Raw genomic sequence first — 23317 nt, forward strand, 5'->3', positions numbered from 1 at the left:
ATATTTCAAGATACACTTTGCCAATTATGTTATTGGTAATTGTTTTTAAATTATAATGTTACTAGGTAATTATTTTTAAAGACCATTGGCACACAATCAAAGTTGTTCCATAAATGATTATAACGGAGCAATGTCTCTAATGTACAGGTCTCTAAAGGACCTGTAAAAATCAGTTGTTTTTATTTAAGAATCAGTCCTAGTCTGCATTATGGTAGGTCATTCCTGGCCCATTTTAAAGACAAGTTTGAAAAGTCTTTTAAATTTTATGAGCTTGTAGATTCCATAAACTACACTGATTCATCAGTGTGAAAGAATTTTACCATTTAATAAATTTCTCACTTTTGAATTTCATTCAGATTGAAATTTCATTTTAAGAGTCTCTGAATGTCTGCCTGGAAAGGCCATGTGAACATTGCCAGGTACCACTCATTACTCTCTAGTGGCTTCTTTAGTTATATTCTTCTAATATTTCTAATGTTAAGCCCTCAGTTATGACGGTTTTTAAAGATCACAGCGTTCTCAAAGGGACCAAGGCTGTGTGAATATGTAACTCAGAATTTGAAGAGTTCAGTTACTAGTTATTTTCTTCACATGACACTTTTTAAACAGCCAGTTTGACTGGAATTAATAACCACCTTGGCACAGCCTCAAAACAGGTAATATGACATGAAATTTTCTTTGAAAGTCTTCTGAAATAAGAGACCACGTCAGTGGGACCCCAAAATAACCAAGGTACTTACTTGCTTCCAAGGGCCTCCTCATTCCTCTGCTGTTACTTATGAGTACTTTGATTTTTACTACCTGATCTGCTTTCTCTGCCTTTTCTAAACTTGAAAAAAATACATGGCAGCTCACTTTACCCTAAAACCCTGAAAACCCCACGAAGGAAAGAAAAGGATGATATGGAGAAACTCTTGCCATAAATGCCAATTCTGGTTCTTAGTTTAGCCATTTCTATCATTTGAAATTATGCTGGTATGTTGCTTGTTTTGTTGTTGTTATTGTTTGTTTTGTTCTTTATTTAGCTTTGTTTTTTTAATATTCATTTAATATGATAATGGGCAATAGCAACATTTTTTTACTCCCAGTAATATAATTTATCAAATTGAACTCTTTTCTTTGCCAAAGAAAATAAATATGTTTATCACGGGTAGTGGTTAAGTGTCAAAACAAGGCTTTCCTTATTGTACAAAAAAAGATGACGAATGATGTGGCTTTTGTTTTTGTTTCTGAAGCCTAATTTCATTCATTTATCAGAAAGGCTCATTCATGCCAGGTTTTAGAAGACAGATTTTTTTGTTTTTTGTTTTTTTTTTTTTAAGTAAAAGCACCTTTAATTTGTTCTAATGGTACATCCTGTAAAGACAAAATGCTACAAAGCCTTTTAGGTGTCCTTACAGTATGTGAAAAATACAGGACTCATTCTAGAGTTAAATTGCCAGTCTTGATTGATTGATTGATATTATCTGCTTCCATTTTTATTAACTTGGAAATTAATGTTGCTAGTAAATATTGGTTTTTACAGTGTCCAGTTTGAAAATGTAAGTTATCAAAACTTAATGTAGTGAATTTGTGTAACCATGTTGTATTGTTGAGAATGTATTTTTATTTAAATTTTATTTTCTTATCAAGAGTATTATAAAAATTAAGAACTTTTGTAGCTGTTGCTTGGAAATAACTCAAATAAACTACAAGAAGCCTGTCCACTCTTTGTGTGACCTTACTTTTTCACTGATGTAAGAATTTCTTCTCATTTAAAATTATTGTACCTCACCTATTTATTAGGAAGGGAATAGCAGAAGTGAGGAGTCCTCAGTAACACAGAACAAACCATCTGGAAAGGGTGCAGTAATCTTCTGCATTTATCTAGGCTGATTTTTGATGGACTGAGGTCCTTATTTATTCATTCAGCAGACTTGTTTTGAAGACCTACGGTGTGCAGGTGCTGTGACGGATCCTATCATTCCTGAGAGCCGTGCACATCTGGTGTGTGTGTGGGAATATATTCCCCTCTTTTCTGAGTAAATAGTTTAGAGCTGACTTGCACCCCCAACGAGAGAAGCCAGAATCTTCCCCATTACTGCCTCAGCAGCCTCTTAGTATCCTCAAATAAACCTCCATAAAACCTAGTCCCTGCAACTCCAGAGGAACTGAAGGTTAACAAAGAGGAAGGAATAGGGTTCTGAATCTCTAAACATCTTGTTTTTATTGAAATACCAGAATCCCGCTCATACTAGCCCATGTGTTAGAATAGACCTTAGAAAAATCAGTAAGGACATAGTTGAACTCAACAACATCAGTCAACTGGATATAATGCACATCTATAGACTAGTTCCTTCAAAAAAAAAAAAAAAAAGAATAGACCTTAGAATAGAAACATCAAAGGGTTCTGTGTGGGTTCTATTCTATGACATAACAAACTAGTTCTTTGAAGAGAGAGGGGGCAATACTTCTGTTGGGTTTCTCTTTAAGTTTCATGACTCCAAAACAAGAGACACCTAAGGCCAAGCAGAGTCCCTTTATGTTCCATTCGCTGGTGTAAGTTTCTCTACTGCCCCAAGTCTCAATGACCATTGTGGCCCTTCAGAGAATACCTGCCTTGGATAGAATGACATACTTCAAAAATAAACTGATACATGTCCAGGGACCTTGGGTCATCATTCCTCATTATGTATCCTCACCTGAGGTTTAGTCTTTTGTGGCCGAAAGTCTCATTCATTGGCTTGTCATTTTGCCATTTGACTTCTCAGTTTGGTGAACCATTTGCCATCATATTTTAAGCTTATACCTAGATTTTATATTAACAGCAGAGAAGGTAACCTGTTTAAAGTCCTATTAAGATTCATTCAGTTTTCTGCCTTGTATGTTAAATCCTTTTTATTTCATACTATCAAAGCCTTTGCTTTCTTTGCATTTATCTACTTTTTGACATGGTCTTAGATACATGAAGTTTTTGCTCATGAAGGAAAATTCTGTCTGGAGTGAACAATATTGTTTTCCAAATTTAACGTATTTCTCAACTCCACCCAGAACTGAGAAGGCCACACTGCACTGTTACAGAAGCACCCATCATTTTTAGTCGGACTCAGTGCAGTGTGGGGTAAGTGACCCCTCGAGAGGCCTATCAGAATCTCCCTGAGGAGATAGAGGGCTCAGGTGTAGTTTGAAAAGGCATGAGTCAATATAATTTTTATACTTGAAAATGCAAAAAACACCTACTTTTGTAATCCATAGAACAGAAAAATCAACAAAATATTGACTGGTACAAATAGCATAGGTGAGACCATGATCCTGGTCATTACCTGAAGGCCCTTTGCAATATGGAGGCTGAGATATTTGTGTTAATGCGGGGCATTTGTTTTTAAAGTTTGGGAAACACTGGAATATGGGCTAAATTCCAAATCCTGATCCCAAGTCTCTTAAACTCTTCATCAGAAGTAGTTGTCAGGAGTAAAACTACAACCAAAATCACCGCCTCCTTGGAGTTTGCATTCTGGGGCGAGACGGAAGATTAAACAGGTAAAATATGTCAGATGGTGGTAAGTATTATGGAGCAAAGTAGTCAAGCGGGGAAGGGAGACGGAGTGCTGCATGTGGGACCGAGAGGGCTGGGATACAATTATAAAATTAGGTGGTCAGGCAAGCCCTTACAAGGTAGGTGACATTTGAACAAAGATCTGAAGAAGGTGAGGAAAGGGAGTCTTAAGGATATGAGGGGAAAGATCCTTCCAGGCAGAAGAAAGAAAATGTGTGGTGTGCTCAAAACAGCAAGGAGATGATCAGTGTGGCCAGAGCGAAATGAGTGAGAGGGACTGGTAAGAGCCCGGGGTGAGAGACCATTTTGATCAGTGGCGTAACATGATGAACTTGGCTGTTTTGGATTGCTCTGGCTGCTGTGTTGAGAAAAGTCTCGCAGGCGTAGGAGGCAGCAGGAGATTGGGTAGACTAGCGTCCTATTCATGTGAGATTCGTATGGAACCACAGAGGACCCCGAACAGCCAAGGGGATCCTGACAAAGGAGACCAGCAGCTGGAGTAAACAAAAGAGGCACACGGGCCAGAGGAATAGAATAGAGAGCCCAGGAATAAACCCACAAATACGTGGTCCGTTGATTTATGACAAAGCTGCCATACAAAGGACATGCAGTCGCCAAAGGACACGTTCCCCAATAAACTGCTTGGAAACTGGAACATCACAAGCAGAAGGACACTGGACATCGTCTGCTTCGCCCACAAAGCTAACTGAGATACAGTTATTCACATCAAGCCCTTCCTTTGCTGGGTCCTCTGATGACGGACCTCCAGCAGTCAGCCATGCACAAAAGATTCTCCTCAATTTTTCATCACTTTTCCTCCCATGGCAGCACCTTGCAGCAGGTCCTAAAGAAACCGAGATCCACTCAACGTGGATGCAGACCTGCATGTCCTGAAACCAAGTCCCTGGTACGTCCTAAGGAGACCCAGCTCCTGTCAGCTGTGCACAGAGCCAGGTCTGTGGGCGGATCAGGCAGGCCCTGCACTGGTAAGAGAGACGGGCTTGTCGCCCTCTGCTGGCAAACTGGGAATTGCAGGCCGCACCCACTCAGTTTAGTGGAGGCTGAGTTCGCTGCTGGCGGTCCTGCCGAATCCACTAATGTTTGGGAATAAAGATAGATGGAGGCAATGTCCCACGAATTCTCAAAAAGAGTTATAGAACAGTTAGAAACCATATGCAATGAAATGAATATAGATACAAACTTTACAACTTACACCCAAAGTCACTCAAAATTGTCCACAGACACATTTAGAAATAAAACTATAAAAATTATAGACGAAAACATATAAGAAAATTGACATGGCCATGGATTTGGTCACGTAGATCATGAGCTTCGAATTTCATGACAACACGTAAAGCCCACACCCAAAAGGGTAAGAATATTCATAATATGTGTTCTATAAAACAAAAAATTTCTACTCAGCAAAATGCCTTATTCAGAAAGCCAAAAGACAAGCAACAAACTGGGAGAAAGATATTTGCAAAATACATATCTGATAAAGAATTTGTACCCACATTATACAAAAATCGATAAAAACAAACAGCTGCATTAAAAATGGGTAAAGATCTGAACAAACACCTGGCCAAAGAAGATACACAGATAATAAATAAGTGTACAAAAATATGATCCACGTCGTATACCATTAGGGAATTACACATGAAAACAATAAGACAGCACTACACACATATTAGAACTGCTAACCTCCTCCCAAAAGGACAATACCAATTACTGGAGGATGGGTCAAAACAGCAACTCTCCTTCATTGCTGATGGCACACAAATATGGCCGCTTGAGATACAGTTTGGCAGTATTTTCCAAAGCCAAACAAGTCTCACCCCTTGAGATCCATCTTTATGCCTCCAGTATTCACAGAACTGCTTTGAAAACCTATATCCAAATGAAAAAAGAACAATATTATGCACAGAAGCTCTACTCATAACGTCTAAACCTTCCAGGAATCAGGGTTTCTTCAGAAGATGAATGCATAAGGAAATTGGGGTACATACATGTGAAGGGGAGACTCGGACACCCCAAACTGTGGAATTTCAATAGACCCCAAACAGCTAAAACAATTTTGACAAAGAAAATCAAAGTTGGAGGCTGACACTTCCCAATTTCAAATGTTTGTACACAGCAACAGGAAATAAAACACTGTGATACTGGCATGAGATATACATAGAGATGAATGGGATTGAATGGAGATCCCAGAAATAAAGCCACCTGTATAGGATGAACTGATTTTAGACAAGAGTAAACAGCATGAAATTGGGGGGAAATGATGTTTTCAACAAATGGTGCTAGGCAATTGGCTATCCATAGGCAGAGGAAGGAAATTGGACCATTTATACCACATATGAAAAGTATCTCAAAATACATAAAAGGCTTCAATGTAAATAATAAAATTTCACTCAGCCCCATGTATTCATGTGTTCTACATCCATGTTTTCAACGAACTCCAGATCAGAAATATTAGGAAAAAAAAATCCAAAAACTTTCAAAACGAAATACTTGAATTTCCAAATGCCCACAACTATTTACATAGAATTTACATTGTATTTTAAATATTTATATAGCATTTCTATTGTATTAGTTCTTATAAATAATCTAGGGATGATTTAAAGTATACAGGAAGATGTGCCTAGGTTATTTGCAAATACTATACCATTTTATAAAAACGACATGTACATCCATGAATTTTGGTAACCGCTGGGAGTCCTGGAACCAATCCCCCACGAATACCAGGGAAGACTGTAAAATCTCCAAGAAAACATGAGAATAAACCTTCATATACTTGGACTTAGCAATGGTTTCTTAGATCTGACAGCAAAGCACAAGCAACAACAACAAAGAAACAGATTGGATTTCCTCAAAATGGAAAACTTTGTACATCAAACCAGAATGGAAGAAAATAATTCCACATTATATATCTGATGGGTCTTTATCCAGTATATATCAAGAGCTTTTATTGTACAATTCATGAACAAACAAGCTGTTTTAAATATGAAAAAAAGACTTAAGCAGACCCGTCTCTATACAAGACATGCAAATGGTCAACAAGCAGATGAAAAGATAGGATGGAAATGCAAATCAAATCCACAATGCAATAACTACTTCACATACACTAAAATAGTTATAATCAAGAAAATTAACAATAACTAATATTGGCAAAAATGCGGAGACATTGGAACCATTAATCATTATTGTGGACATGGAAAAGAGCGCAACCTATGTTTTCAATATGAATATACAATTACCATATGGAACAACAACTCCACTCCTAGAATAAATAACAGAAAGTATTAAACACAGGTGTACACATCTATTGATAGCAGCGCTGTTCACAATATTCAAAAGGAAGAAACAATGCAAATGTCCACCAATGGGTAAATGGATAAACAAAATGCAGTTAGTCCATAAATCGCCGTATTATTCTGCCATAAAAGGGATCAAGAGAAATGGTGCAGTGGAAACTAGTATGGCAGTTCCTCAAAAACTTCATTAGAGAATTAACGTACGATCCATTAATTCCACATCAGGGTATATACCCAAGATATTGAAAGCAAAGACTGGAACAGATATGGGTACAACCATCTTCCTAGCAGCATTAACCAGAGTAGCAAAAGGTGGAAGTGAACAAAGTGTCCATCCATTGATAGATTAATGGATAAAGTGAACGTGGTGTACACACAAAGGAATGTCACTCAGCCTTAAAAATTCAGAAAATTCTGACATGTGCTGCAATATATATGAACCTTGAAGCCATTAGGAGAAGTCAAATAGCCCTGTCACAAAAGGACAAAAACGATATGATTCCACTTATAGGAGGTATCCAGAGAAGTCAAATTCAAAGGAAATATTTAAAATGCAGTTGCCAGGGGCTAAAGGGAACTAGTGTCAAATGGCTACAGAGATTCACCGTGAAAATGGAGAAGTTCTGAACGTGGATGCTGAGGTTATTTGTACAACAATGTGAATGTGGTTAATGCCATAGAATTTTGCACTTAAAATGTTTTAAATGGTAATTGGTATGTACAATTAATCACAAGAAAAAAAAATGAAGTCCTGATACTTGTTACCATACAGAAAAGGCAAACCAGATCATATCCTGTGCACTTTCAATCCATCAAGGTTGTGAAGTTGATGAGATGTATCAGTCATGGTTCCAAAAGAAGAAAACAGGATCATAATGCAAAAAGACGTTTCCCTAGGTTTGAAACAGCTGGTGAGGGCCGACCTGAGCCTGTGGGTTGGATTTTGATGTGACCATACGTTAATTTAAGTGTCTGACAGAATGCCATACTGTTTTCCACATCCACTGCACCATCTTACTCTATTTCTGTATATGGCAGAATAATATGGGAGTTTATAGATCTACCCTGTTTTGCTTATCCATTCATCCACTGATGGATATTCGAATTGTTTCTACCATTGGGCCAATGTCAACAAGGCTTCTATGAATATTCGTGTACAAGTTTTTGTTTGTACACCTGCTTTCTATTCTTTGTGGCATATTTGTAGGAGTAGAGTTCTTGAACCCAACTCTAATTGTACTTTTATCTTTTTGAGGAAGTGCCAAACTACTGTACATATTGTCTGCACCATTTTACATTTCCATAAGCAATGTGTCAGGGTTCCAATTTCTCTACATTGTTGCCAGCGTTTTAATTTGTTTGTTCTTGATTATGACCATTTATTGTATGTGAATGGATGTCACATTGTGAGTTTAATTTGCATTTCCATCATGACATGAAAGAAATATACCTAAGAGGGTTTTATTAGAATCTCAAACCTCAGGATCCTGCTCAGTAGACATAGCTGTTGCATAACCAAAAACTATTAACATTCCCCTTAAGTAAAATTTAAAAACCATTAAGCACAAAAACGATCCACCACAATTCATTACAATACCACACCACTCACAATTAACCCAAGCCCACCATAAATCTGTGAAGGTTTTGAAGAAAAACCTACAAAACTAACTACCAAGATAGTGCTTAAAATAAATACAATCTATATCATCATTATTCTTTTTTTTTTTTAATTAATTTATTTTTGGCTGTGTTGGGTCTCCGTTGCTGCGCGCGGGCTTTCTCTAGTTGCTGTGGGCGGGGGCTACTCTTTGTTGCGGTGCATGGGCTTCTCATTGCGGTGGCTTCTCTTGTTGCAGAGCATGGGCTCTAGGCACATGGGCTTCAGTAGTTGTGGCGCGCGGGCTCTAGAGTGCAGGCTCAGTAGTTGTGACGCACGGGCTTTGTTGCTCTGTGACATGTGGGATCTTCCCAGACCAGGGCTCGGACCCGTGTCCCCTGCATTGGCAGGCAGATTCTTAACCACTGCACCACCAGGGAAGTCCCTGTCATCATTATTCTTACATAGAATGTAACCATGGCCAATGACTTGAAAAATCATCATTATATTTCAACTATAGGAACACTAATGCCCAACATTTAAAAGTCCCACCCATTAATCAAAATTGTTAACAATGCATTTACTGATCTACCAGCCCCATCAAATCTCATCATGATGAAATTTTCCTTCCCTGCTTGATATTTATTTAATTTTACAAATCTTAACACGGTTATTCCTAGCAATACATTATACATCAGATACAATAACTGCCTTCTCTTCAGTTAAGCATATCTACTGAAACGTAAACTACGGATGAATCATCTGATATTTATATGCAAACCGACATTTCCTATTCTTTGTTTGCTTATTTACCCATGTAAGGAGGGGCCTGTATTATGGATCTTACACCTTCCTAGAAATATGAGACATCAGAATTATCCTACTATTTAAGTTAATAGCCACAGCATTTATAGGTTATGTCTTACCATGAGGCTAAATATCCTTTTGAGGAGCCATGGTCATTACAAATCTCCTTTCAACAATTCCTTACATTGGCATTAACCTAGTCAACTGAATCTTAGGAGGATTCTCAGTTGATAAAGCCACCCTTACCCTATTCATCACCTTCCACTTTATCCTTCCATTCATTATTGCAGCTTTAACAGTTCTTCACCTATTATTCCTTCATGAAAGAGGCTCTAACAGTCCAAGAGGGATCTCATCCTATATGGACAAAATCCCACTTCATCCATACTAGACAATTAAAGATATCTTGGTTACCTTGTTCCAATTAAAAGCTTATTAATACTACTACTAGTCTCACATGACCTTCTAGGGGACCCAGACAATGATATTCCACCTAACATCCTCAACACTCCCCCTCACATCAAACAAGAATGATACTTCTTATTTTCCTATGCAATTCTTGATCCATTCACAACAAGTAGGAGATGTACTAGCATTAGTCATCTCATTCCTCATTTTATCAATCTTCCCAAAACTTCATACAACAAAGCAACAAAGGATAACATTATGACCTCTTAGCCAATGTTTATTCTGAGTACTTGTAGGGCACCTATGAACATTAACATGGATTGGAAGACAAACCATTGATCACCCTTTTGTTATCATCAGACAAAGGGGATCTACGCTATACTTTCTTAGGATTATAGTCCTCATGCCACTAATAAGCATTATTGAAAATAACCTCCTAAAATGAAGAGTTTTTGTAGTATATTTATTATTTTGTTCTTCTAAACCAGAAAAGGAGAGCAACATAACTCCCTAAGACTCAAGCAAGAAGCTCCAGCTCCACCATCAGCACCCAAAACTGAAATTCTACTTAAACGATTCCCTGAACAACTTGCTTCTGGGACATTAACATTACACTAACATTCCTATGTACTTTGTGCATTATGTGCCCTTCCACATATATAAGTAAGTACATATGCTTTCTCATACGTAATACATATGTATAATCATGAATTATCTACTGCATGTGTATAAGCATGTACATCAGCTTACTGATACTACATAACGCATTAAACATTTCAATTCACATTAGATTCCAGTCCCCACAAATATTCACAGGGGTAATTGAAGTGACTGATATTATATAGGACCTATGTTTATCATACGTAACACATAAAATCAAATCATTTCCACTCAGCATGTTTATCATAACCTGTAACCAGAGCTTAATCATCTAGCCACGATAAACCATCAACCCACCCACAAATATGCCTCTCTCCCCATTCTAGGCTCATGAACCATGGGGATTCCTATAAACGAACTATATCTGGCATCTGGTTCTTATTTCAGGACCATCTCACCTAAAATCACCCACTCTTTCGCCTTCATTAATATACCTCGATGGACTAATGACTAATCAGCCCAGGCTCACACATAACTGGTTTCATGCTTTTGGTATTTGGAACTGGTGTGGGTGGGGAGGTGCTGTGACATGCTATGGCCATAGCGACCTTCATGCCGTCTAGAAATTTGTAGCTGAGCTGAAACTGAATATTATTTTCCAACATCATCTACCATCATATATTGTTTTTTGTTTTTACTTCTTTATTGGAGTATAATTGCTTTACAATGGTGTGTTAGTTTCTGCTTTACAACAAAGTGAATCAGCTATACGCATACATATATCGCCATACCTCCTCCCTCTTGCGTCTCCCTCCCTCCCACCCTCACTATCCCACCCCTCTAGGTGGACACAAAGCACCGAGCTGATCTCCCTGTGCTATGCGGCTGCTTCCCACTACGTGCCCGGCTAGCTCAGTCGGTAGAGCATGAGACTCTTAACATCATATGTTATTGAGTCAGTGGTCACAGGATATTGAGCAATTACACACTTCTGTACACATGCACACTCATATCAGGTAAATAGCTTGCTTAATCAAACCCCTATCCCTGCTAATTCTCATAATTTATATACAATTATCACCCTGCCAAACCCCCAAAACAAGTCAAAGCATAGAACTATATAAGATTCAACTAACTCATTTAATAAACCTACTGCCTTCACTTCACCAACCCAAAGTTAGTATAACTACAAACTAGCCTCCTAACTCTAGTAATTCCATTTTAGAATTACTAGATTCTAGAATCTAGTAATTCCATTGAATTACTTAGATATATAAGGCTTATATAGACAGACATCCCCCTCAACCTGCCATTTACCTTGAATAAAATTTAAAATAAAAATTACATTTTAATAATCTCCACAAGAAAAAAATAAATATTTCAATACTAATTTTAACACAACCCAAACTAGTACATTGAATATCCATGCATCAATTAAATACATAAATGTGATATGTACAAATCCTACTCAACTGTTGATGGAGTTTAATAATTAGAGCAAGGCACTGTAAATGCCTGGGTGAGTTTACTAACTCCATAAACACATAGCTCTGGTCCTAGCCTTTACATTAATTTCACATGAAATTACACATGCAAGTATCTGCATCCCAGTGAGAATGCCCTCTAAATCAAAAAAGATTAAAAGGAGTAAGCATCAAGCACACTAAAATGCAGTTCAAAACAACTTGCTAAACTACGCCCCCATGGGAATCGACATTGATAAAAATTAAGCCCAGAACGAAAGTCTGGGTAAGTTATATGAACTAATTAGGGTTGGTAAATTTCATGTCAGCCACCTCGGTCATAAGATTAACCCAAGCTGGTAGAAATCCAGTGTAAAGCATGTTAAAGATTACCCCCAAAATTAAATGATGCCCTCGCTAAGCTGCAAAAAGGCATAGCTAAAATAAAAATAAGCTATGAAAGTGACTTTAACATTTCTGATTACAGGGCAGCTGAGATCTAGACTGGGATTAGTTATGCCACTATTCTTAGCATCAGAGTACTACTAACATCAGCTTAAAATTCAAAGGACTTGGCAGTGGCTCGTACTCCGCTAGAGGAGCCTATTCTATAACTGATAAACTCTGATGAACCTCACCAGCCCTAAATATCACCAACCTCAGGATACCCTGGTAAAGAACAATACCGTAATAAGCATAATTATCAGACATAAAAACGTTAGGTCAAGTTGTAACCTATGGGAGGGGAAGAAATGGGCTACATTTTGTACCTTAGGAACATAAGATAATTTCTACGAAAGTTTGTGTGAAATAAAAAACCAAAGGAGGATTTAGTAGTGAATTGTGAGTAGAGTGCTTAATTGACTCAGGCCAGGAAGCACACACACACTGACGGTCACATCCCCTCCAATATCAATGACTTCATATCCCAGTAATAAGTTCCAGACATATAAGAGGAGGTAAGTTGTAACGAGGTGAGCAGACTGGAAAGTGTGCTTGGGTGCATGCAGGTGTACCTAGTTTACCCCCAGGAGATTTCATTCTGCATGGACACTTTGTACTAAAACTAGCCGTAACTTCCCACCAGATTCAACTATCATAAGTAAATTAAACATTCACTCAACATCTAAAGTATAGGAGATAGAAATTTAAATTTGGTGCTCTAATAAAATACCATAAGGGTATGAGGATAGAAGCATTAAAATACCAAAAAGCAAGGCTTACCTATTTTACCTTTTGCATAATGATTTAACTAGAAAACTAACATAGAGAAGTTAAATCACCTGAAATCAGAAGAGCTCGTTATGAACAGTTTACAAGAACAAACTCACGTCTGTGGCAAATAGAAGAATTAGGAGTAAAGGTGAGAAGCCTAAGAAGCCTGCTCGTTGCCCAGAAAATTTCAACTTTAAGTATTACTTTAAAAACATCACTTTTAACATAATTTTAAATGTTATTCTAAAAAGGTACAGCTTTTAGTTACAAAGTTCCCTAGAGAGTAAGCATAAACAATACCATATCTGGCTTAAAACCAGCCACTAATTAAGAAAGCATTCAAGGTCAACCACATATTCATCGTAATACCAATAGTATACAAACCAACCCCTAAGTTAATAAGGGACTAATCTATTAATTAATAGAAGCAATACTGTCTATATGAGTAACAAGAAATACTTCTGGCATAAGCTTATATCAGAATGAATAGCCCACTGATAGTTAGCAGTAAAATAAACCTAAACCATTACCTAATTATTTATTAAAACCATTATTAACCCAACACAGGCATGCATTTAAGGAAAGATTTTTAAAAAGCAAAAGGAACTCAGCAATCACAAACCCTGCCTGTTTATGAAAAACATTAACTCCAGCACTTCTAGTATCAGAGGCACTGCCTGCCCAGTGACACTTGTTTAATGGTCACGGTACACTATGTGTGGAAAAGGTAGCATAGTCATTTTTTTCTCTAAATGAGGCCTTGTATAATTGGTCACACGAGGGTTTTACTGTCTCTTTTAATCAGTGAAATTGACCTTCCCATGAAGAAGTGGGAATAATATATGAGAAGACCCTATGGAGCTTTAATTGATTACTTAATCCAAAAAAATAAACAATAACTGAACTTTAAAGGATAACATAGCTTTTAACGGATTAACAATTTTGGTTGGGGTGACCCTGGAGAATAAGACAACCTCTGAGTGATTCAAATTTAGACCAACTCGTCAAAATGCTTTATCATTATTAATCCAAAATATTGATAAGTGGAATAAGTTACCCTAGGCATAACAGTACAATCCTATTCTAGAGTTCATATTGACAATGGGGTGTATGACCTTGATGCTGGATTAGTACATTCGAATGGTATAACTGCTGCTAATGATCTATTTGTTCAACGATTAAAGTCCTATGTGATCTGAGTTCAGACTGGAGTCATCCCAGTCAGTTTCTCTTCTAGATTTCTCCCAGCATGAAAGAACAAGAGAAATAAGGCCTTCTTTATAAAACATCTTTGAATTAATTGATGATATAATTTCAACTCAATTAATTGATACATACCCCACCATAGAGCAGGGTTTGTTAGGGTGGCAGAGTCCAGTAAATTGCATAAAACTAAAACATTTTTCCGCAGAGGTTTAAGTCTTTTTCCTAAGAAAATATATATAATCAGCATTCTTTCACTCATTATTCCACTTTTACTCACTGTAGCATTCGTCATATTAATTGAACAGAAAGTCCTAGGCTATATACAAAGCCAGAAGGGACCACACATTATCAGCCCTTATGGATTATTACAACCCATTGCTGATGCAGTCAAATTATTTATTAAAGAACCACTATGACCATCGATCTCATCAGTTTATGTATTTATTATTACATCCTCAATAATGGCTCTAAACTCTGGCTCTCACAATATGAATTCCTCTCCCCATGCCCTATCTGCTAGTTAACATAAACCTAGGTGTGCTATTTATAGTAGCTATATCAAGCCTACCCGTTTCTACTATCCTCTGATCTGCATGAGCTTCAGATTCAAAATACACAGTCATCGGAGGTCTACAGGCAGTAGCACAGACAATCTCATAGAAGTAACAGTAGCAATTATTCTCTTATCAGTCCTACTGATAAATGGATCATTTACACTTTCAACAGTAATTATTACACAAGAATGCCTTTGACTAAACTTCCCATCTTGACCACTAGCCAGAATGTTTATCTCTACTGTAGCAGAAACCAACAGAGCTGCATTTGATTGAGCAGAAGTAGAATCAAAACCTGTCTTTAGCTTCAATGTAGAAAACGTAGCAGGTGCATTCACCCTGTTCTTCCTAGCAGAATATGTCAATATCATTATAATAAATATTTTCACAACAACCCTATTTTTAGGAGCATTTAACAACCCCCATATGCCAGAATTCTATACAGTCAATGTCATCCTTAAAACACTCCTAACAGTCTCCTTTCTATGAATTCAAGCATCCTACCCACAATTTTATTGGATTATAGTTGCTTTACAATGTTGTGTTAGTTTCTGCTGTACAGCAAAGTGAATCAGCCACACGTATATATGATCAGCATATATATCTCTTATGAAAAAATTTTACCACTAACATTAGCCCTGTGTATATGAGAAGTTTCACTACCTGTCATCACATCAGGCATTCTACCACAAACATATTACGTGTGAAGAAAGAGTTACTTTGACAGAGTAAATAATAGAGGTTTAAACCTTCTTATTTCTAGAATCATAGAAATTGAACCTACCCTTAATTTTAAATTCTTCATGCTACCAGTTTGTACTACATTCTATAGTAAAGTCAGCTAACTAAGCTATTGAGCCCATACCTCAAGAATGTTGGTTTGTATCCTTTCAGTACTAAGAAACCCTATTGTTTTTACTATCATTCTACTGACCATTATCTCAGGAATTATCATTGTAATAACAAGGTCGCACAGGTTACTATTACCCCCATTCTAATAAAAAAAAAAATTTAACCTGTAAGTGTGAGGACTAGAAAATCTAAGGCAACCCAATTATCTAATTCTAATTGGGCTAAGGAATTTAGGGGTGTCTGTTGTGCTGCAGTGCAGTCTTTTCAGCTATTTGACCAATGGTGGCTGATAAATTTCTGATCATCTCTTTGTGTACATACACTCCTGCATTAGGAACCAAGATGCCACATTTTGCCACCAGTGTCTTGCTATCTCGCTAACATAGATTGCTTGACTCTGTAAAGAAGAAAGAAAGGAGGTTCTTCTCTTTCCTGATGTATAGACAACAGGATAGCATAATGTTCTAATAAACATAAACCTTCTATTTGTCAGCTATTAAAACATTTTTCAATGAAGTAAGGGAGAAAGGGTGGGGGTTCGGGGTAAGTTGCGTTCAGTCTCTAAGAACTGAAGATAGTATCAGATAAGGAATGGACATATTAATATGTTGAAGAATTTAAACTTGAAAGATTAGGTCAGAGGGAAGTTGGTCTGGGTGAGTGGTAACATGAGGAACATCTGAAAAGTCAGGGATAGGTATTGTATTATGAAGGGCCTATCCCAGTAGATACGCTTTGTGACAGCTTTACTAAAAAATTTTCTTCCCATCCTGAATACTGGGGCAAAAGTATAGCTAGAAGTAAAAGAGTAACTTTCAATTTTGATAGGGAGACAAACATTTGAATAACTTCAATTGAACCAGTAGGATGGGTCTCACAGGCCTGGCCTGGATTCTTGGGTCATCTGTCGACCACTGTTGCCGTCAGCTTTTCGTCCTGGCCTGATGGTTGTTTTAAGGTGTTTGAGGTTAGCAGTCCCCTCTATAAACCAGTCAGATGCAGAAGCCCCTTTTAAGTGGGAAGTATGAATTCAAGAGTTCATTCCCTTCAGTTTCACTGTGTATGATCTAGTTAAGAGTACCTGATAAGAATCCTTCCCTTTAGGTTGGAGATAGTCCTTTAAATGATATCTTTTCCAGCATGCACGATCTCCTAGGTGCAGGTCATGGAGCACCTGACCTTCATCCAAAGATAGATCACTGTGATCAGATTCAGAAATGAGCTTCGAATATCCTTTTAATAATTCAATTAAACTTTACAATAATGTGACATAACAACAAAGTGGCTTCTTGGATGTAAATACAACACCTCAGTATATATAAAACCTCAATATCCACAAAGGTGTATTACTGAAACAATTTTTCTCTCTAAATTATCTTCATTTTGACCATAGTCGATTGAGATTTTTTTTTTTTTTTGCAAAATATGTCTGGTTTCTATACACTTGGCCTGATTATTTACATAAGTGTAATTGATCATATAGGCTCTGTTAAATTTGCCTTTATTGGAACTTTTCATAAGGGATCTCAAATTGAAGTTTTAAAAGGCCTCTCAAGGCCAGGAAAGCCATACCATTAGATTCTACCTGCAATACCTACGGATTTAGGTGCATTCCTCCCTTCTCAAGTTCCAAAATATCTTGAGGTTCTTATTTCTGCCAGGAAGTGGCCTTCCTTTTTCACTTGGAAAGCCTACTAGGAACTGAAGAGATTCTAAATTCAGGAGGAATCAGGTAGAGAGAAAAGATAAATGCTTCCATTCTGGTAACAAACGTATGTTTTACCAAACTGCTATAAGTCATAATTAGCTTAAAGGGAAAGGTTTTCTTCTATCTGGAAAACAGAGGTTAAAAGCCAGTAATAGTTCCGACAAAAAGACATATAGGGCTTCCCTGGTGGCGCAGTGGTTGAGAATCTGCCTGCCAATGCAGGGGACACGGGTTCGAGCCCTGGTCTGGGAAGATCCCACATGCCGTGGAGCAACTGGGCCCGTGAGCCACAATTACTGAGCCTGCGCGTCTGGAGCCTGTGCTCCGCAACAAGAGAGGCCGCGACAGTGAGAGGCCCGCGCACCGCGATGAAGAGTGGCCCCCACTCGCCGCAACTAGAGGAAGCCCTCGCACAGAAACGAAGACCCAACACAGCCAAAAATAAATAAATAAATAAATAAATAAAAAATAAAAATAAATTTTAAAAAAGTCATATAAATTATAATCATATTTATCAGTTCATTCAGTCCCATGTAATTAACTTTTGTTCTGCTTGAGTCCAGTTTTTCGATTAGTTTTGTTTACCTCGCCTGATGACTAAGGATAAAGTTAAGAAGTCGATGAGGTTTTGTTAAGGCTTGTATGATTCGTCCAATGAAGTGGGTGCCGCCTTGTTCACTGGAGATTGTGTAAAGTATACCAAGTGGAAAACACATTTTCTAACAGTTTCTTTATCATTATGAGTGCATCAGCCTTGTAGCCAGGGAAGGCTTTAACACATCAAATATGATAGGGTTTTCCAGGGAGCCGGGAAGAGCCAAGAGGCTATCGTGCATTTCCCACAGCCCTGACTGTTTAATTAACAGCATTGCTTACCCATCTTAATTTCTGATTTAGGAGCAGACTGTTGCCATGTTACAAGGGCATCAGGATGGCAAAAGTCTGGCAATGAGGGTTAATTTTTTTGTAGACACAGAATGGACTTTACCTACAGGAGCTATAATCTTGACATTCTGTTGTTGCCTTTGCATGAAAGGGCATTTCCCTAATACTCGGGTTCAGTCCCTTTAGCATGAGCCTCAATTTTGATGACAGAGAACATTCTATGTCAGGATGTATAAAATTTCCAGGAATTTCATATAACTTCTGGAACACTGATAATACATACTTTAGACATAATATAAAGAAAGCTTTTTTGTAGACCTTTTTATGATGGCCATTCTGACTGGTGTGAGGTGATACCTCACTGTAGTTTTAATTTGCATTTCTCTAATAATTAGCGATGTTAAGCATCTTTTCATGTGCCTTTTGGCAACTCTGTGTCTTCTTTGGAGAAATGGCTATTGAGATCTTCTGCCCATTTTTTGATTGGGTTGTTTGTTTTTTTGATATTGAGCTGCATGAGCTATTTGTATATTTTGGAGATTAACCCGTTGCCAGTCACACCATTTGCCAATGGGTGTGTGGAAAAAGGAACCCTCCTACATTCTTGCTGGGAATGTAATTGGTGCAGCCACTGTGGAAAACAGTATGGAGGCTCCTTAAAAACAAAAAATAGAGCTACCGTATTATCCTGCAATCCCACTCCTGGGCATATATCCAGAGAAAACCATAATTCAAAAACATACATGCACTCCCCCTTCTGGGTACCTGGAAACGTCGGGCCCGGGAGCCAATTCCTGCCGGGGACGCGGGCCCGGGCAGCCACGGGAAGCCAAGGCTCCTCTTGGCTGTGACAATTTCTCATACTTTCCTCATTTTTGATGACCTCGACAATGTTGAGGAGTACTGCCCTGTTCTAAAGGCTCAGTCTTCTGCTTCAGTTGGCAGAAAGGGAAAGAGACAGTGGAGGAGCCACTTCAGATTCATAAAAACCCCAGCTTAGAGGTGTTTCTAATGCTTCCCAAGCCATCTCTATTACTGATGGTGGCAGGGGCAGTGCCCTGAAATTTTCCCTGAAGGAACAGAATTTAACTTTGCATCATGGATAAGAAGTAAAGATCAAGATTCTCCGTATGCATAGCCAATTATTTCTCCTGTATTTGTTGAAAAGACTTTCCTTCCCTCCATTGAATTGATTTTTTGCCATTGTCAGAAGTCTTTAGAACATATAAGGGAGTTGTCCATCCTTTTTTATTTCTGGTATGGAGTGATGGAGATCTCCTCTAGCACCCAGTGCTAAGGCAACATTTCCAATTTGAATATTCCATTGGTCAGGCTGCTGCAGGAGGCCCGGCTTTAGGAAGACCAGCCGTGTGGCTGACAGAGTCTTGGTGCTCCGGCCGGGTGTCAGGCCTGAGCCTCTGAGGTGGGAGAGGCGAGTTCAGGACACTGGTCCACCAGAGACCTCCCGGCCCCACGTAATATCAAACAGCGAAAGTTCTCCCAGAGATCTCAATCTCAATGCTAAGACCCAGCTCCACTCACCGACCAGCAAGCTACAGTGCTGCACACCCTATGCCAAGCAACTAGCAAGACAGGAACACAACACCATCCATTGGAGAGAGGCCGTCTAAAATCATAATAAGGTCAGAGACACCCCAAAACACACCACCGGACTCGGACCTGCCCACCAGAAAGACAAGATCCAGCCTCATCCAGCAGAACACAGGCACCAGTCCCCTCTGCCAGGAAGACTATACAACCCACTGAACCAACCTTACCCACTGGGGACAGACACCAAAAACAAGGAGAACTATGAACCTGCAGCCTGCAAAAAGGAGACCCCAAACACAGTAAGTTAAGCAAAATGAGAAGACAGAGAAACACAGCTGTTGAAGGAGCAAGGTAAAAACCCATCAGATCAAACAAATGAAGAGGAAATAGGCAGTCCACCTGAAAAAGAATTCAGAGTAGGGCTTCCCCAGTGGTGCAGTGGTTGAGAATCTGCCTGCCAATGCAGGGGACACGGGTTCGAGCCCTGGTCTGGGAAGATCCCACATGCCACGGAGCAACTAGGCCCATGAGCCACAACTACTGAACCTGCGCGTCTGGAGCCTGTGCTCCACAACAAGAGAGGCCGCGATAGTGAGAGGCCCATGCACCGCGATGAAGAGTGGCCCCCGCTTGCCGCAACTAGAGAAAGCCCTCGCACAGAAATGAAGACCCAATACAGCCAAAAATAAATAAATAAATAAATAAATAAATAAGAGTTATCTAAAAAAAAAAAAAAAAAAGAATTCAGAGTAATGATAGGAAACATGATCCAAAATCTTGGAAATAGAATGGAGAAAATACAAGAAACATTTAACAAGGACCTAGAAGATCTAAAGAGCAAACAAACAATGATGAACAACACAATAAATGAAATTTAAAATTCTCTAGAAGGAATCAATAGCACAGTAACTGAGGCAGAAGAATGCATAAGTGGCCTTGAAGATAAAATAGTGGAAATAACTACTGCAGAGCATACTAAAGAAAAAAGAATGAAAAGAATTGAGGACAGTCTCAGACACCTCTGGGACAACATTAAACACACCAACATTCGAATTATAGGGGTCCCAGAAGAAAAAGAGAAAAAGAAAGGGACTGAGAAAATATTTGAAGAGATAATAGATGAAAACTTCCCTAATACGGGAAAGGAAATAATTATTCAAGTCCAGGAAGCACAGAGAGTCCCATACAGGATAAATCCAAGGAGAAACATGCCAAGACACATATTAATCAAACTATCAAAAATTAAATACAAAGAACAAATATTAAAAGCAGCAAGAGAAAAACAACAAATAACACATAAGGGAATCACCATAAGGTTAACAGCTGATCTTTCAGGAGAAACTCTGCAAGCCAGAAGGGAGTGGCAGGACATATTTAAAGTGATGAAGGAGAAAAACCTACAACCAAGATTACTCTACCCAGCAAGGATCTCATTCAGATTTGATGGAGAAATTAAAAGCTTTACAAACAAGCAAAAGTTAAGAGAATTCAGCACCACCAATCCAGCTTTAGAACAAATGCTAAAGGAACTTCTCTAGGCATGAAACACAAGAAAAGGAAAAGACCTACAATAAAAAACCCAAAACAATTAAGAAAATGGTAATAGGAACATACATATCAATAATTACCTTAAATGTAAATGGATTAAATGCTCCAACCAAAAGACACAGACTGGCTGAATGGATACAAAAACAAGACCTGTATATATGCTGTCTACAAGAGACCCACTTCAGACCTTGGGACACATACAGACTGAAAGTGAGGGGATGGAAAAAGATATTCCATGCAAATGGAAATCAAAAGAAAGCTGGAGTAGCAATTCTCATACCACACAAAATAGACTTTAAAATAAAGACTATTACAAGAGACAAAGAAGGACACTACATAATGATCAAGGGATCAATCCAGAAAGAAGATATAACAATTGTAAATATTTATGCACCCAACATAGCAGCACCTCAATACATAAGACAAATACTAACAGCCATAAAAGGGGAAATCGACAGTAACACAATCATAGTAGGGGATTTTAACACCCCACTTTCACCAATGGACAGATCATCCAAAATGAAAATAAGGAAACACAAGCTTTAAATAATACATTAAACAAGGTGGACTTAATTGATATTTATAGGACATTCCATCCAAAAACAACAGAATACACATTCTTCTCAAGTGCTCATGGAACATTCTCCAGGATAGATCATATCTTGGGTCACAAATCAAGCCTTGGTAAATTTAAGAAAATTGAAATCGTATCAAGTATCTTTTCCGACCACAACGCTATGAGACTAGATATCAATCACAGGAAAAAATCTGTAAAAAAATACAAACACATGGAGGCTAAACAATACACTACTTAATAACCAAGAGATCACTGAAGAAATCAAAGAGGAAATCAAAAAATAGAAACAAATGACAATGAAAACACAATGACCCAAAACCTATGGGATGCAGCAAAAGCAGTTCTAAGAGGGAAGTTTATAGCAATACAATCTTACCTTAAGAAACAAGACACATCTCAAAAAAACAATCTAACCTTAAACTAAAGTAATTGGAGAAAGAGGAACAAAAAAACCCAAAGTTAGCAGAAGGAAAGAAATCATAAATATCAGAGCAGAAATAAATGAAAAAGAAATGAAGGAAACGATAGCAAAGATCAATAAAACTAAAAGCTGGTTCTCTGAGAAGATAAAATTGATAAACCATTAGCCAGACTCATCAAGAAAAAAAGGGAGAAGACTCAAATCAATAGAATTAGAAATGAAAAAGGAGAAGTAACAACTGACACTGCAGAAATACAAAGGATCATGAGAGGTTACTACAAGCTACTATATGCCAATAAAATGGACAACCTGGAAGAAATGGACAAATTCTTAGAAATGCACAACCTTCCAAGACTGAACCAGGTAGAAATAGAAAATATGAACAGACCAATCACAAGCACTGAAATTGAAAATGTGATTAAAAATCTTCCAACAAACAAAAGCCCAGGACCAGATGGCTGCACAGGTGAATTCTATCAAACATTTAGAGAAGAGCTAACACCTATCCTTCTCAAACTCTTCCAAAATATAGCAGAGGGAGGAACACTCCCAAACTCATTCTACGAGGCCACCATCACCCTGATACCAAAACCAGACAAAGATGTCACAAAGAAAGAAAACTACAGGCCAATATCACTGATGAACATAGATGCAAAAATCCTCAACAAAATACTAGCAAACAGAATCCAACAGCACTTTAAAAGGATCATACACTATGATCAAGTGGGGTTTATCCCAGGAATGCAAGGATTCTTCAATATACACAAATCAATCAACTTGATACACCATATTAACAAATTGAAGGAGAAAAACCATATGATCATCTCAATAGATGCAGAGAAAGCTTTCAACAAAATTCAATACCCATTTATGATAAAAACTCTCCAGAAAGTAGGCATAGAGGGAACTTTCTGCAACATACTAAAGGCCATATATGACAAACCCACAGCCAACATCACCCTCAATGGTGAAAAATTGAAACCATTTCCACTAAGATCAGGAACAAGACGAGGTTGCCCACTCTCACCACTATTATTCAACATAGTTTTGGAAGTTTTAGCCAGAGCAATCAGAGAAGA

This window comes from Balaenoptera musculus, chromosome 4 (assembly GCF_009873245.2).
Source record: "Balaenoptera musculus isolate JJ_BM4_2016_0621 chromosome 4, mBalMus1.pri.v3, whole genome shotgun sequence".
Lineage (NCBI taxonomy): Eukaryota > Metazoa > Chordata > Mammalia > Artiodactyla > Balaenopteridae > Balaenoptera > Balaenoptera musculus.